The following is a 15022-nucleotide window of genomic DNA, read 5'->3' on the forward strand; positions in this document are numbered from 1 at the left end:
CCACAAATCAAATTCCAGGCATTAAAGCAAATGAAAGTGGCATTTTGTAAGCTTAAAGTTTCCAGTTCAGAAGTGGGTATGAATCTCATTGCGGGTGTTTCAAGGGATGTTTGCAGAGATTGCTGTACGGAGAAACTCGCATGTGGTTGGAATTACCCAGGGCATGGATTTGTACTTTAAAAAAAATAATCAATCATGGGTGTGGTGGAAACAACTGCTTTGTTGCAATAACCGTGACCAAGATTCAAAATCTGCTGCCCTTTCATAACTGCAGTGGCATGAAATTGCCACAAATGGTTTTCTCCTTTTATATGGAGGCTACGAGCAAAGAGCAGGCTTGGTGTGTCACAGCACGCACCCACCGTGGGAGGTGTCACAGGGGAGGGTTACAGACTTTATTCTTCGATTACAGCGGCCCAGCACTGCTACAGCATGCTTTGCAGTGGGATTATTCAGAGCTATACTTGTAACACACTCACACCCATTTTGAGAGCATAAATGCACACTTTGAAGTTATTTTAGGTAACAAGAAATGGGCCGAACTGCCTCAAATAACTCCTTGCCTGTAATTACGAGCTAGGAGTTGCTGCATACAATGTAAAGAACACATACCGATGGCAATGTGGAAAACATCCCTTCTAACTGAAGCAGAGGTGCTCAGAGCTTCCTTTGCTGAGCACATGCCCCCTCAGGAACAACCCCTGCATGTCACACGTGCGTCTGCATTGCTGCTTAAGGCAGGACCATGTGCAAATTCGGCCATTTATTTGATCACACACAAGTCCAGAGGAAGAATTGGAGAACAGGCATTAATACACCAACCAAAAAAAAATACAGATAAATGCAATAATTTAGGAGTAAAATTGTTTGAGGGACTACTTGCGAATGGCATGAAATTTCTCGTTATATAAATTGTGCTTCAGTGATAAGGACAGGACATCAAACTTCAAGGTATTCACTGAAAGCATCTGTTATGCAGCAGCTGCCATAGAAAATTCACAGTAACAGCCTGATTCTCCTCCCCCTGCAATCTCAGGGCTGACTAATAGTGCATCATTTTGGTTCCTCCACTGCCATAGCCTGAACATTGCACAGGGCTGGCAAACACCGTGGATGGAAGCACAGAAAAGCTGGAGTTAGCTTCTGATGCTGCCGTGACCTGGGAATGGCTTTTGCATAAATAATTCAAAATCTTATTGGCTTCTTTCCCTAAATAGAAAGTAGAAGTAACTTTTTTTTTTCTTTTATAAAGTGTTTTCATACCTAAAAGTGCATATTTTATAAGTAGATAGTTGATCATCATATTATTGTTGGAATCAGTCTCATTTATTCGCTACATTATGCAAAGTAATTACAACTCATGTAAAACAGAGACAAGCTGGTCCATAAGAAAAGTGCTGCAGAACACCTGAGCAGTAAAAAACAAACCTCCCTGGAACAGCTGAGCTTTGGTCTTGTGCATTTTTAGCCTTAAATCTTATTAAAACGGGTAATGTGCACAGAGAGCAAATCAGGCCTTTCCCACTGCACGGCTGTGGGTTTTAGCAGTGGGATTATCATTTGTACTGCACGTCGAATGTGTGTGTTTTCCATTACTGGGTAATACACTGCTAAAACATAAGCAGACCCAAATGTACACGTGCATCACATTACATCTGCACAAGGAAATTCTTCCCACAGCAAGCATCGCTTCCCAAATCCCCAATAATGCCTACTCTAAAGAGCCATTGCTAGGAGCACTCTTCACATAAGTATTATGGGAAGTGCATTAACGTCTGGAATTAAATGTTGCTTTTTTATTTTTATTATTTTTGTGATTACAAAACTCCTCCAAGCATCAGCAGACACAGCCAAGCAGAACCTCGGGCACAGCAATCCTATAACCCACTTGATGTAAATTAGTCAGTCCTAACGACAAAGGTCTGTTCTGGTTGGTTGAAAAATAATAATAATAATAAACTGATTTTAAATAGGACAATAGTAATTAACAAGGCTAACGAGGATTTCCATGTGGGGTATCACTAAGCACAGGAGAGCATTACCATGTGGTGGAAAACAAGGAAAGTGGAGCTCTGTAATCTCAGGACATCACAAACATCCATGGTGGCAGGGGGAAATAAGCCAAAGCAGCAGAGATTGAGGGTTAATACCACCTGAAAGAGCAAGGGAGTTAAGGCAGAGAAACAAGCTCTCTTCCTTCTTCTGAAAATTTAGGCTCTGCCATTGCTGACGCTGAACCAAGCCATTGAGAAGATGGAGAATTTTCCATCAAGCGTCTCTGCTCCTCCTCTTCTCCACATACGCCCAGCTATTGCAGGGTCAGGCCAGACCTGGAATGCAAGAGTAACTTGTGCCACCAGAACATCTGCTAGGGGGTATTTCCAGCCCGCCCTGTCACAAGAAATACCTGAATCATGCGAGAAAACTGGTTCTCAAAATCTTCAGGCAAAATTCGCAGATAAGCTTAGGTAAGCATTATAATTACAGCTCAGATAGAAGAGCCAGGTCCTCAGCTGCGCTTCCTGGCATCCTTCCACTGAAGTAAATGGAGTTCTGCTGATCTGGCCCCGTATCTGGGGGGGCTGCCAACAGCCAGGCTGATGTGAAATACCACTGCTAGGAAGGATGGGAAAGATAATTCTTTTAGATTGTATAGGAAAAAATTGGATTGTGGGGCTCTGATCCTTGCATGATTCATTGGGTAATTCAAAGGAAATTACTGCCCGTGTCTGTCTGACAAGTGACCTCCAGGTCCCCTCCTGGCCAAAGTCCCCAGCCAGGACCAAAGGGGCAGAGCGTGGGCACGTCCTGCCTGGACAGGCTGCAGGCACCTCCCGCCAGCTCTCCCAGCCCACCCCGCCTTGCAGCCACTCTCACCTTCCAAAAGCACGAGGGAGAGACAAAGCTTGCAGAAATGCATGGAAACATGCACTTTCTCTTATTTGTAAATCTTCTTTTGCAGAGTGAAATAAACGGCTTGAGCAAGCTTGCAAAGAACTGATGGTATTCGTTTATGGTCTCTTGAATTTGAAGGCAGCGTGTTTGCACGGATTGGCAGTGTGTACACATGGAAAAAGCTCATAGCTGCTCTCTGCTTTCTACAGGACAAATTTGGCATTTTCTGCCAAATGTCCCCCAAAATTACCCTTCAGGTAACAAGGTAGAGTCCAAAGCATGGCTCGGGGTGTTGGTTTTCACCTCTCCTTAGAGTTTCCTGAAAATCTCTCTATTGGCACTGGGAGATTAAATGCAGCAAAAGAAAAAAAAAAAAAGGCCACCTCAAATTCACGTGGCCTAAAATTCACACACATCCCTGCTGTGTTTTCTGCTGGGTTTATGTTTTGAATAGGAGTGAGCTACAGGTAAATTCTAGGTAGGAGGACTTGAGGCCATCTGCACCTGGCCATCAAGTTTCATTCCTGACAGCTGCACTTGTTCATTCGCTATGGATCAGGAGGAAAGACTTGCACAGGATCAGCACTGGGAAAACACACAGGAAAAAAATAAAAGGCAGAACAACGTTGTCTGTAATTTTGGTGAATGCAGTGGTGACTAAGCCTGCTGTGAGAATGAAGAGTTTGCTACTGCTTTTGCAAACGGGATTAAAATTATCATTCCATGGGTCAATCTTAGATCTTAACTGCAGCACCTTCTCCAGCATGGGCAATGCTGGGGAAAGGACAAATTTCTAAATATAATAAGTATTAAATTTCTAAATATAATGTAAATATTTGGTTACACGCTTTTGGATTAAAGCCTGACTGTTATAAAACCAAAGAGAGTTACCCCAATGGTGGTCAGGTTTGCCATGCTTCTGTGCTCGAAGTACATTGATGTCAGAGTCAGATGGATTCAGGGAGGAAGAAAAACAAAATACCTCTATTTCTGTCAAAAATCTCTCCTGTCATTTCTTTTTATTCCCAGATAGTTTATCATATTTCAACAATTGTTTATACTTGGTAACAACTCTTCACAGATGCCCGTGCCCACATTGCAGTTATATCTACACCTCATCCCTTTGACATGAGCACCATTTCTGGTAGAGGCTGCAGCAAAGCAGACCTGGTTCTGAACAGCTCATGCTGTTCGGCTGATGAAACCAAGAAAAAAAATGTAGCCCTTGTTTATTGAGGAAACAAAGCTGCTTCCATAAATAAGCAGGAGGCACAAAAGCAAAGCAAAGATGAAATAGCACTCCAAGGGAGGTATTTCAATCATTTTAGAAGGACTACTGTGCAAGGAGACAACAGGAAAAGAGCTTCCTTCTCTAAAAAGAGAAAATGTTCATTTTTAGTACTCTCAAATTTCAAATCCTTCTGGAGGAAGAAATATTAAAAGCAATCTCAGCTTTAAACAGTGGTAAGGAGCCAGCCTCCTTTCCACTGGGAATGGACTCATTCCCAAGGGAATTCTATTTAAAAAAAAAAAAAAGAAAGAAAAAAAGAAAGAAAGAGAACCAGGAAGAGTACATAATAATTTCAGGGCTAAAAATTTGTTTCTGAAGCCATTCACAGCTCTCTGCTGCTGCACAGCACTAATGAGTTGTCCTAAGCAGCAGAGGAGACACAGGGCCATGGTCAGTGCCAGGTGACATCAGGTTTCCCCAGCCAGATCAGGTTAGCAGCACGCGAGTATCCGCATGAACACCTCTGGGAACCTAGCAGAGGTCTTGGTTACCTCCATAGTCAGTGGCACCATGGAGCAACTCAGCTCACCAGGACCTGAAGCTCCTGAGATGAATCCCTGGAAAGAGTCAGGACCACGGGCAGAAAGAGGAGGGCTCCAGGTCTGCGGGCTGCCGGCTGGAAGCTTCCTCTGCACCAACACATGCAGTGAAGGCTGCACCTGCTGTGCTGTAGGTGCTCTTACAGGGCCTCAGAGAGCATTCAAAAGATTTTTGAGTCCTCCTTTCTCTGCTGGAGATGAATGAAAAAAACACCCAAAACCTGGAAGCTTACTCAGCCTATGTCCGTCTTTCCTTTTCTTTGATGAAAAATACAATTTCCCTATTTCTGGGTCGAGCAGTCAGCAGAACTGATGGAAAGCAAATCTAGCATCAGATGATACAAGTAACCACACAGATATTTTTTTCATCCTCCTCTGCTGACCCATGGCTCCATTTTTCCCTCCGTTTTCGTTACTATTTCCTATACCTTTCCATCAGAAGTACCATCCTGACGAGGAGACCATCCATTTGTGTCCTATTCCTGCTGTATTTTGATCAATGCAATAGGAATGTTGTCACATTTGTCCAAAATGACTGGTAAAACAGAGAAGGGCTGGATTTTCAGTATCCAGAGCAGTGGATATTTACTGACAAAAAGTCAAATCAGCAGAGCAGTACACGAGCAAGTTCTCAGGTCATGCACCTAGGCCCGCAGGCACAGCCACATCGACATACATCAGGAACCTGGGCACCTATCCGGGCTACAGGAATCAGCTCCTAAGCATCCAGTGGGTTTCTGCGATGAACTGCTTCACAGCTCTGTAGTTAAAGAATTCAATTTCATCAATAGCATTGCTATATGTCTCACTTTAATATCATTTGCAAATGTTCCAATAAAATCCTCAGCCTCTCGGCAAGTCTTGCTCATAATTCCATATCATTGATTCGTTTAGGCAAGCTACAAATGGCAAGCTGTCTGACTCCGCTTGTTAATGCGGGCCTCTTCCCTCATCTGCTCTCTTCAGAATAACAATGAATGCTGCATTCTTCTGCTTGCCAAATCCACTTTAAGCTTATGAAATACTAGCTTCATGTCAAAAATAAGACCTGTGCAGGACCAGAGCTCAGCACGCAGACAAAAATATATTTGCGGCCTATTTAGAAAAGATGAATCTTAGCCTGAAATTTCAGGCCTAACCTGCCTTTTTGCAGGTTTTGGAAGGACAAATTTGGCTGAGGCCCAGCACAGTGAAAGAACTGATAAAGAGTTTTAAACTCCCCAGATCTGGCTCCCAAAATTCAGGACTTTGGGATTCAGATCTGTCGGTGTCATTTCCAAGCCTCCAAGAAGAAAGGCTCCCCAGCGAAGGGAGCCTGGGCTGTGTATGCAGCAAATCCCCACTTCCAGCGGAGTCCGCCGTGGCTAAAGACAGCAGGAACAGGCCCAAAGGCAAAAGGAGCGAGGGAAGAACCGAGTCCTCGGCAGCCTCTAGGGAATGCCATTGCCCACACATACTGTCCTGTCCTTAGCCAGATGGATCTTATCTGGCCCTGCCTTTACCTTCCTCCCAATGGCAGCATTTTATTACTCTCCCAGGCTCCATCCACTACCATTATTGCAACAAAATGTGATGTAATCACATTTACATAGGATTTTCAACCATCAGTAAAAAAATGTTCAGACATCAGCTCCCTCCCAGTCTCATCCTGGGCTCCAGCCCACAGCGCTGGTACATCCTGCCTATTGTCTATGGACATTCACAGAAAACTTCAAAGTAATCCTTCTTAAAGGCTCCTCCTGACCATCCTGCCCTGCTGCTGCTCTCCCAGGGAGGCACAGGATAACAGCAATTGAAGGCTTGCTCCTTTGTAGTGTATTGCCCGTCACCAGGACACCATCAATCACCAGTTTAGGTACTGTGAGGCACTGGACTAGCACAACAGTACAGATCGGGGATTTGTGGCTTCAATCAGTGGCACAACTAATGTAGAAGGAATAATGGCACCAATAATGGCACTTCCAGGATAATCACAGGCTTCTTCCAGACCCTGAAAGCTTTTATAGACTTCTTCCCTCAAAACTGTGTAATGAATGACAGTGCACAGTTAGCTAATGGTTGAAAAAATCCAATACCTGCTAATGTCCTGAGATAAGGATGGAGGAAAAGGTCTCTTTTACAAGCTTTATGCGGTGACATATGACATGGATTCCACACATGCATTGCTTGTGCTCTTTCCTTCTTTGTGTATATTTTCCTCATCAGAAACACCAGAGCTAGGTTTATTTATACCCTACTGCTTACGAAACATTGTTCTGCAGCAAGTCAGATTTGAGGCACTTCATGTTCAAACATTTGTATTTATGACCTGTGGGATGAGAAACGTTTGTTCGTTGCTCTCCCTGTCATGCCCTCACTGCTTGTTATTTTGCAACCAAATATCCCCAACCAGAAGCGTGTCTCCTACCAGGCTCACGTGGAGAAAGGCACAACCTGTGCTGAGGAGTGGTTACCTTGGAGCAGGTGCTCAGCAACCCAGACCCTGACTCACACTCTTTTATCCATCCCCTTGTGCTCAGGCCCTCTGCAACGTGCTCCCACAGGTGGCCGTGGCCCCACGTCACATTCATCCCCTCTACACAGGCAAACGCTCAGGTTGCACAGGGGTAGCTCAGCTTCACGGTTTGTTGCCTCAAGTGGTGAATGTGCACTTTCATAAGCACCCCTGCAGATTTGCTGACCCTTTTATGTACTACACACACTAGTAGATCTCACAATCGCCAACCCCTTCAGAAGATTAAGCAATAAAATCTTATTTTCTCAGGAAATTGTATCGCTCGTGTATCATAAAGAAATCGCTGCGGTTTGTTGTTTTACACTGCTGGAAGTATCAAGATCAAAGAATTAACACAAGATTCAAGATTAGATCTGGCTTTGCAAGCATGCAAGGCAGACTTTGTCTTTGATATGCAAACAAAGAATCATTAAGTAAATTTGATAACATCAAGCTAGTAAGAGGCTTCAAATACAAGCTGAGCAACCTCAAGATAGCTTGGCACAAGCATTTTGATAAAGCAACAAAAAAAAAAACACTTCCAAAGTTTTAAGATAGGATTTATTTCAGGCGAATCAGAAAGTCTTAGGAGCTGTGTTTCAGTATTTTGTCTCCAGACACCTTACTCTAGGAAAATGTGGAAGCAGAGGTAGATCTGATGAGATCATTTGCCATATCATCATATCAGCAACTAGTTTTGTGGTTGTAGATCTATTAATATTTGGGGATGAACTCAATTGCATTAACTTCACCTTAAACAGAGAACTGTGAGACAAGCTTTTGAGGTGGTCTAGATGGCGTGTCAGCTTGGTTTTTCTTTAACCTATTAGCCTTTTGGAGGGGATCCAACTACCACAAGCTCTGAATAGACATATACCAAGAAAATGTGATTTTGTTGTATAAAAAAACGTTACTGCTGATCAATAGCTGCAGTGCTGTAAGGAGAAAAAGAGAACTCTGCCTCAGTTTCTCTATCAGTGAATGAAAAATATTCACAAGGCCCAGTGGTTTATAGAGAGGCAATGGTGGTGCCTTACACCCAGCTCAAAGGGGGCTTTTTTTCAGCACAGTCACAACAAGTCAGAAGAGCTTTAGATTAAGTCTCTGGAATAAATGAAGTGTTCAGACTACTGCAGCCACACAAGCTGCCATGCAGGCGAGGCTGTAATCTATGGAGTTGTTTTTAAGACACAAATGAGCTTTCATTGTTTCAGGAGGGAGACACGGAGAAGAGGGAGACTGTCACCACAGTGTGGTGAGCCCATTCTGCTCCTAGCTTTTTTATGCAAAGGCTGCCAGAGCTCAGCTGATAATTAGTGTTAAATCTATACCTGCCTCAGCGGCCAGACCCTGCGCAGAGCTGAGCAGAAAGGCTGGGTTCACCCCAGGCCAGCAGCAACAAAAGGCACAGCTATTCACCCAGTTCAGTGCAGTGAGAGGCTGGGCTGTTACAGACCTCAAGGGCAAGCAGGAGCAGAGCACAAATACAGAAAAAGCATGCCTGGTCTAACTTTCCCCTCCCATACCCAGCGCTGCAGGAACCACCAAGTGCTATTTTCCCTGGGAAGACTGAGGCAGCAGTATTTCTTGCCTCTTTAATGCAGCTCTTTATTGCACGCAATGCTTAGGAGTCTCCATTGCTCCTATGGCACAGCTGTAGGAACTGGGGCACAAATACACGTTGTGAGTGGCCCACGAGCAGACAAAACGCTGCACATCACGCCAGGTCTCTGCCATTGCCTTGTATTTAAGGAGCTCTAACAAAGTAGCAGTGACAGAACCCAGGTAGATAATTCATCAAATTCAACCACAGCCTTACGTGCATACACTTTCTGCAATACATTATGGGAAAGACTACATCCCCCTTTTAATGCCCATATCATCATCGCTGGTCCAGAATTAATGTCCATGCCAAAAGCATTAATTACCCTCTTTGATATCTCACAGGGAAGAGGCAGGCATGCTTCAGAAGCACTGAAGCCCTGCAGTCCCTTATTACAGCACACTCTTCTTAAGCCCAGGAAAAACTGTGATAATCAATATTGATTGATCTCTGCATTTAGTCCCGCAGCTGCTTCTAAATCACAAAAAGCACTTCATCAGATAATGCATCTTTTTAAATTTACCAGCGAGGTAGTTATGCATCGGCTTCAGGGGCTAGACATGCAAGAGTGCACTGATGACTCCTAAAATAGATGGGAATAATTAAATGCCTAAAAACACAGCTCAAACCAGAGTGCTGACACAGATTCCACTTTGCCAGCTAAACAGCATGCCAAGGAGCACGGATAAAACACCTTCAAACAGCCGGGATTCCTGCCTGCCCCCCTCCATGGCCACGAACCACTCCTGCCTGGGGTGCAGGAGCAAGATGTGGCTTCTGGAAGAAAAGGCAGCACAGTTGGCTTCTGGACCAGCTAATTAGCATGTGGATGACCTGCATTTAAAAACCCTTTCTCCTTGACACATGGCATGAAATCCTTATTTCCCACCTCCCTCAAAAGAGCCCTAAAACACTAAAACTTTGGTGCAAAGCAGAGCTCAGCCATAGACACCCACAGATGAGGGTGACAGCAATTAAGGCCAGCAAGACCCACTGACATTTCTTTGTAGGCACCTGACCCTAGGTGTCAGAGACACCTTAAAAATAAACTCCAAGATCTCCAGTCATGCACAAACTTGCGTATGCATTGCACCTCATTAGCAGAAGTATTTATATTGTAAACCAGCCACAGAAATTTACCTAGCTTTCGAAGATGTTAGGAAGGCTTGATCCATATAACTTGCAAATAGTCTCAGGTTATGTTGTCAGGTTATAAGTGGAAGTGAAAAGAAAATGCCAAAAAAATATGAAACTTTTTCATCAACATTATCCTGAATGTTGTCATATGTAATCCAGCTGGTGGTCATATGCACTATAAAGAAGAACTCAGATTTATAACACCCATGTGCACTTTGGGTTCATGAAGGAGTATTAAACCATTTCTCAGAAAAATAAACTTCCTGACTAACACCCACACAAGACCATACTTTAACTCTGTGTTATTGCCAAAATGTGAGGTGGGCTGGCACTGCTGGAAAAAAAAAAAAAATAATAATGAAGCCCACCTATTTTCCCCTGGCAGTTGCTTTTATACTTGATTGTAACCTGAGAAAGACAGATAGCACTTAGTTCATCAGGGGAACAAGTATTTTCCCTGGTAGCCAATGAAGCTGCCTACTCTCACCTGGTCTGCATCAATACATCTTCACTGAAGGCTTGGGAGCCCACCAATTCTCAGTGCTGGCATCTGCACTTTCAAGGGCATCGACTTGACACTGTATAAATATTATATGCTGTTCTTTCACTTTGTAGTTCAGAATTGATTCATTCTAGAGTAGTTTCAGGGCTGAGCATAACATAATTCATCTCTAGTTGGCATTTGTTTCTGAATAACACCAAGCATCCCTGCACCTCGTGTGAAGCTTCTAGGAAAATGGTAATGCATCTTTTTCTTGCTCACAACACCACAACCCTACTTATGACTTGCCCTCAGACATCGCCTAGTCCAGCAACGTCACCTGTTCTTTGCCCTCTTCTCTCACTGCTTGTTTTTGTTTTCACCAGAAATTTCTTGATGTAAAAGCTGGTGCAGGCAGGAGAGAAGCATATAAATACCTCCCTTGGTAATGCTATACCTGGCTGGGAGAGAAAACTGCTTGCAGCAGGACAAGCAGATACCCAGCTGCATGCTGGCTGCAGGTGTGGGTCCAGCACCAAGAGAATAATCGATTGATGGCTGAGATAACAATGACTTTTTTTCCATGGAGAGCCAGGAGCTGGGATTTCAGTCTCCAACCTCGCTCAGGACAGAGCAGGATCTGCGGTGAGCTGGCTGAGCTACAAACCACAGGAGAGGTGGAAGCCTGCTGGGGAAATAGGGCAGAATGGCCATGGTGCTGCTGTGGAGCAGATGGAGCCACCCTACCAGTGCAGTGTATTTTACATGCTTATTTTTTACTTCCATGCAGTGTGGAAGGATCTAGAGTGCAATTACTGGCTGCTCTTCAACCTGATTAGTGAAGCATCCCTGGCCTGCCTATTGCTGAGCTGACCACAGGGTGAGTCCCCCACTAGGCAGCGTACCGTGGGCAGGCCCAGACCTCTCCATGCTCCCAGGAGTCCTGCAGACCTCAGAGTTTGTGCAGACTTCAGCATCAGCAAGCCTGTATGTAGTTTGTGCTTGGCTAAGAATCTGGACTTAACAAAAATACAGGTTTAGCTGCTCCAAAACAGAGGGCATTTACTACAGGTCTCTGAAAGACTTTTCTTTTGATATTTCTAAATAATTCATTCTAAATTTAAACTCTGAAACTTCAAATCTACTGTTTGTCAACTGATCAGCCTATGTGACTTCAAAAAATAGCACCATTCCTGACATAAAGCAGAAGTTATTTTATTGTACAAGAATGTGAGTATCATGAATACCTGCAAGATGCAGGTAGAAAGACACAACATTGCAAGAGAATTTGAGTTATTCCGGTAATAGCGTTTGCTACCCCTCACTGCTCTTCCCATTTCAAGCATTTAAGTGATATTGGACTTCAGCTTTTTTTTTTTTTATAAATACAATACACTTTTTATAAGACTATCTCAAATCTCATGTGGTACCAGTCAGGGTACATTCTGCTGGAAAATATTCTTGGCCAAGTGTTTAAGTTTATCCGTCACATGTTCTTATTTCCTACTAATCCAGACTAAGAATTCTTGTTCTTGTTCCTAACATGTTGAGTTATTCTGAAAGTGGGGCTCAGCAAAACAATTTAGTTTTAGGGGGCTTTTTATTCATTATATTCTTTAGAGGATCATTCTGCATCGACACAATATAGAGAGTTTCTTCTCTCCAATTCTTGCCTTCTTGTTTTCTCAGATGATTTTTTATTTAAAAAAAATCCCCAACATGCCCTGGTGGAATGCTAACAATTGGTTTAACGCAAATGGCAAAACAGATTTAGTGCAGGAATGTGTTATGCAAGGCTTCCCCATGTCCTATCTACAGAACATTTTAATGCATTGCATTTGCAGTTCAGCTCATTATGACAGAGCTACTTTCAGTTAGACACAGAAATAACTAGATATAAAAGCAGAAAGTGTTCTAAAAACTTCTTAAAAACACTACGCAACTTTCACATCACTTACAGTCTTAGAGCTTAAGCAAGAGCTCTTTCACCAGATAGTTTGGCTCTGAACTTCCTCTTACTGGCAATGAAAATTTTGACCCCCAGAATTCAGACTTCTTAGAAGTGATTATCTTCTATTCCCACCCCTTCTCACTCCTACTCCTTCCCCAAGGGACTCTCTGAAATAGCTTCCTCTCTTCCCTCAGAATTTCTCCCCAATCTTTCAGGTGCCAGTGGTTTCTGGCATCTTCCTCTGCTTGGCAAGGAAACCCCTCTTCCAGGGAAGGCCTCGGCCTGCCCTTGGCCCTGCTCCTCTCAGGGCCACCTCTCTTCAGGCCCCTCCACGAGAGGCCCCAGTGACACCAAGCACCACGGGGCACTCATTCCTCAGTTTGCTCTTTCAGATGTCTTTTCTTCTCTTTATCGAGCACGAAGAGAGTGAGTGCCAACTAACTCCTACTGCTGGACTGAGTTTCCTCTTCCATCTCCAGTTATGATAGAAACTCTACACATACTGCCTAATAGCAAAGGTCAGCCTGTTTTTAAAATGCTAAAGAGTCATCTGTCATTTTTAATGTGTTAAATGAGGTGTGAATTGTAGAAGCTCATCTACAGATGCATGTTCAGGTCCCTGTTCTATTGCTACATATATTATAGAGGTCATAACTTGCAAATTTTTTTTTCAGAGTTTGGCTTTACTCTGTCCTAAGGGATCAATAAAATACCTCATATTTCCTTTCTACTGCAACTTTGATGTTGAGAGTATCTTACCCTAGATAGTAAACTGCTGGCACCAAGTACTATATAGCCTATAGCTTTTAAAATAATAAAGAGTTCACGTACCATGAGCAAAACAAGTGCTGATTAAAATGCAATACGAGAAAAATAGCGAAATTCTCATCAGATTGACACAAAATGTTAAAAAGTCTCCCTTTTCAAGAGTTTTCATGAAATTTGTCTTCTCTCTTCACACCAGAAAGTTGGAACAAGAACATACTGTTTCAGAGCATGACTAGTTTGAGGATCACTACTATAGGACTTCAATCTAAGCTCTCATTGACATATATTCAGTTCATAGAACTAGGCAGAATTTTCACAAGTCAGGATTGTTTTATTCAAGATGACCAGTTTTCTAACAGGGCTGCCTTGCAAGAGAGGTGTCTCATCCTTAATTACAGCAGAGAGGCTACTAGGAATGCCTTGGTGGTAGTTTACTTTTCTTCCTAGCACGGCTCTGAGGATTGACATCATACAGCCAGAGAAAAGGAAAAGGAGTGCCACAGAGTAAGACTACTACAGAAGTAGATGTTTGCTTTAATCCCATTCCCAGAGATGACTCACATTCTTTAACAGAACTTGAAAGTCAGTGTTCTACCCTTTAAGGCCTTCATCTTCTTGTAGCATTGGTCTCATAGCAATTTTCCACATAAACAGGAAAGTTTTAATTACATAATGGGTACTACTGTTGTTTTCATAAGAATTCCTTTAATCAGATGCAATGCTTAAAGAAAGACGTTCCTTATTCAAATAACAGATTGTTTAATATTAGGCAACATTGTTAAAAATAAGTGAAGTAATATTGCAGAACATGCTAGTTTAGTGTCAAAACCCACAACTCCAGGTAATGCCTGACCCATTCTATTGACCCTAGACAAGCTTATAAGACATGAGCAAGCTTAGCACTCCCTTTGCAACATACCTGTGTAAAGCTGCAGTACGAGTTCTGGTTATGACTGACCTAAGATACTTGCATCCAGTTAGCAGCAACCACCACCGCTATTAGCCACATATATCTAGCTTTAAAAAAAAAAATAAAAAAAATAGCTTAGACCACCATGAATTATTTCCATGCTTATATATACCCATAAGGTTAAAGCATGATGGGAGAAGGAGATGGAGACTTTCTTATAAAAGCGTCTACCATTTATACCTTCACTCTGTAAAGAAATGGTTGAGCTGTATAGGTAGTATTAGGACTCTAAGTTGTAGGGACTTTTCCCTCAGCTCTTTCTTCTAATGATTTTTATGCTAGGATGAGTGGGAAAAGAATATCTTATATTAGGATATAAACATCTGCAGCAGTATTGTCTGTGTTTTTTCATGTTCTTTATTGCTATAGTACAAGGGGCAGAGGATGTTCTTAATAATTGGTAGCTGCTTCTTTCCTTTATAATCTGTATTTATCTCTCTTCCCTATTTTTTTTCCTTCATCAAATAATGAAAAAGCAATGGTATAATTTTTCCCCATGTTGTTTAGCTACATTAGCTAATAACTTAATTCCTGTTCTGAGCTACATCTCATATAAGCTTCTCAAATTTGTTCAGAATTTCCTCCACTACAATACTTGTCTCAGGGAGGGGCTTTTTGGAGGGGTTTTGTGCTAAGCTACTAGATCACTGTCATATAGCTGCATTTAAGGTTTAGGCTGATCAACATCCATACCTGTTACTCTTTTTTGTGTATCAGCTAAGTATGTGTGAAAAAGGACCAGGTGGTGCTTATTGGGGTCTCTAAAAGGCTACTGACAAACCCACTTGTGAAAGCTTTTGTGAAAGTGAGGGACAATAGGGTACACGTCAAAGGGCTGTCGTGGCCCAGAAAAGATGAGAACAGAAGGAAAAAGTATAATTACACTTTCTTCT

The 15022-nt window shown here is 42.7% G+C and overlaps 1 long non-coding RNA gene across 1 annotated transcript; it reads right to left on the minus strand.

Annotated features, from left to right (window-relative positions):
• Window positions 1-513: 513 nt before the first annotated feature.
• LOC310902131 lies at window positions 514-14817 on the minus strand. The gene is made up of 3 exons (XR_014586505.1): window positions 14079-14817; window positions 2408-2616; window positions 514-2330 (listed from the first exon to the last, which is right to left on the minus strand). It is a non-coding gene; the product is annotated as an uncharacterized lncRNA (long non-coding RNA).
• Between the last annotated feature and the right edge of the window lie 205 nt (window positions 14818-15022).

This window comes from Anser anser (genome assembly GCF_964211835.1).
Source record: "Anser anser genome assembly, chromosome: 7".
Lineage (NCBI taxonomy): Eukaryota > Metazoa > Chordata > Aves > Anseriformes > Anatidae > Anser > Anser anser.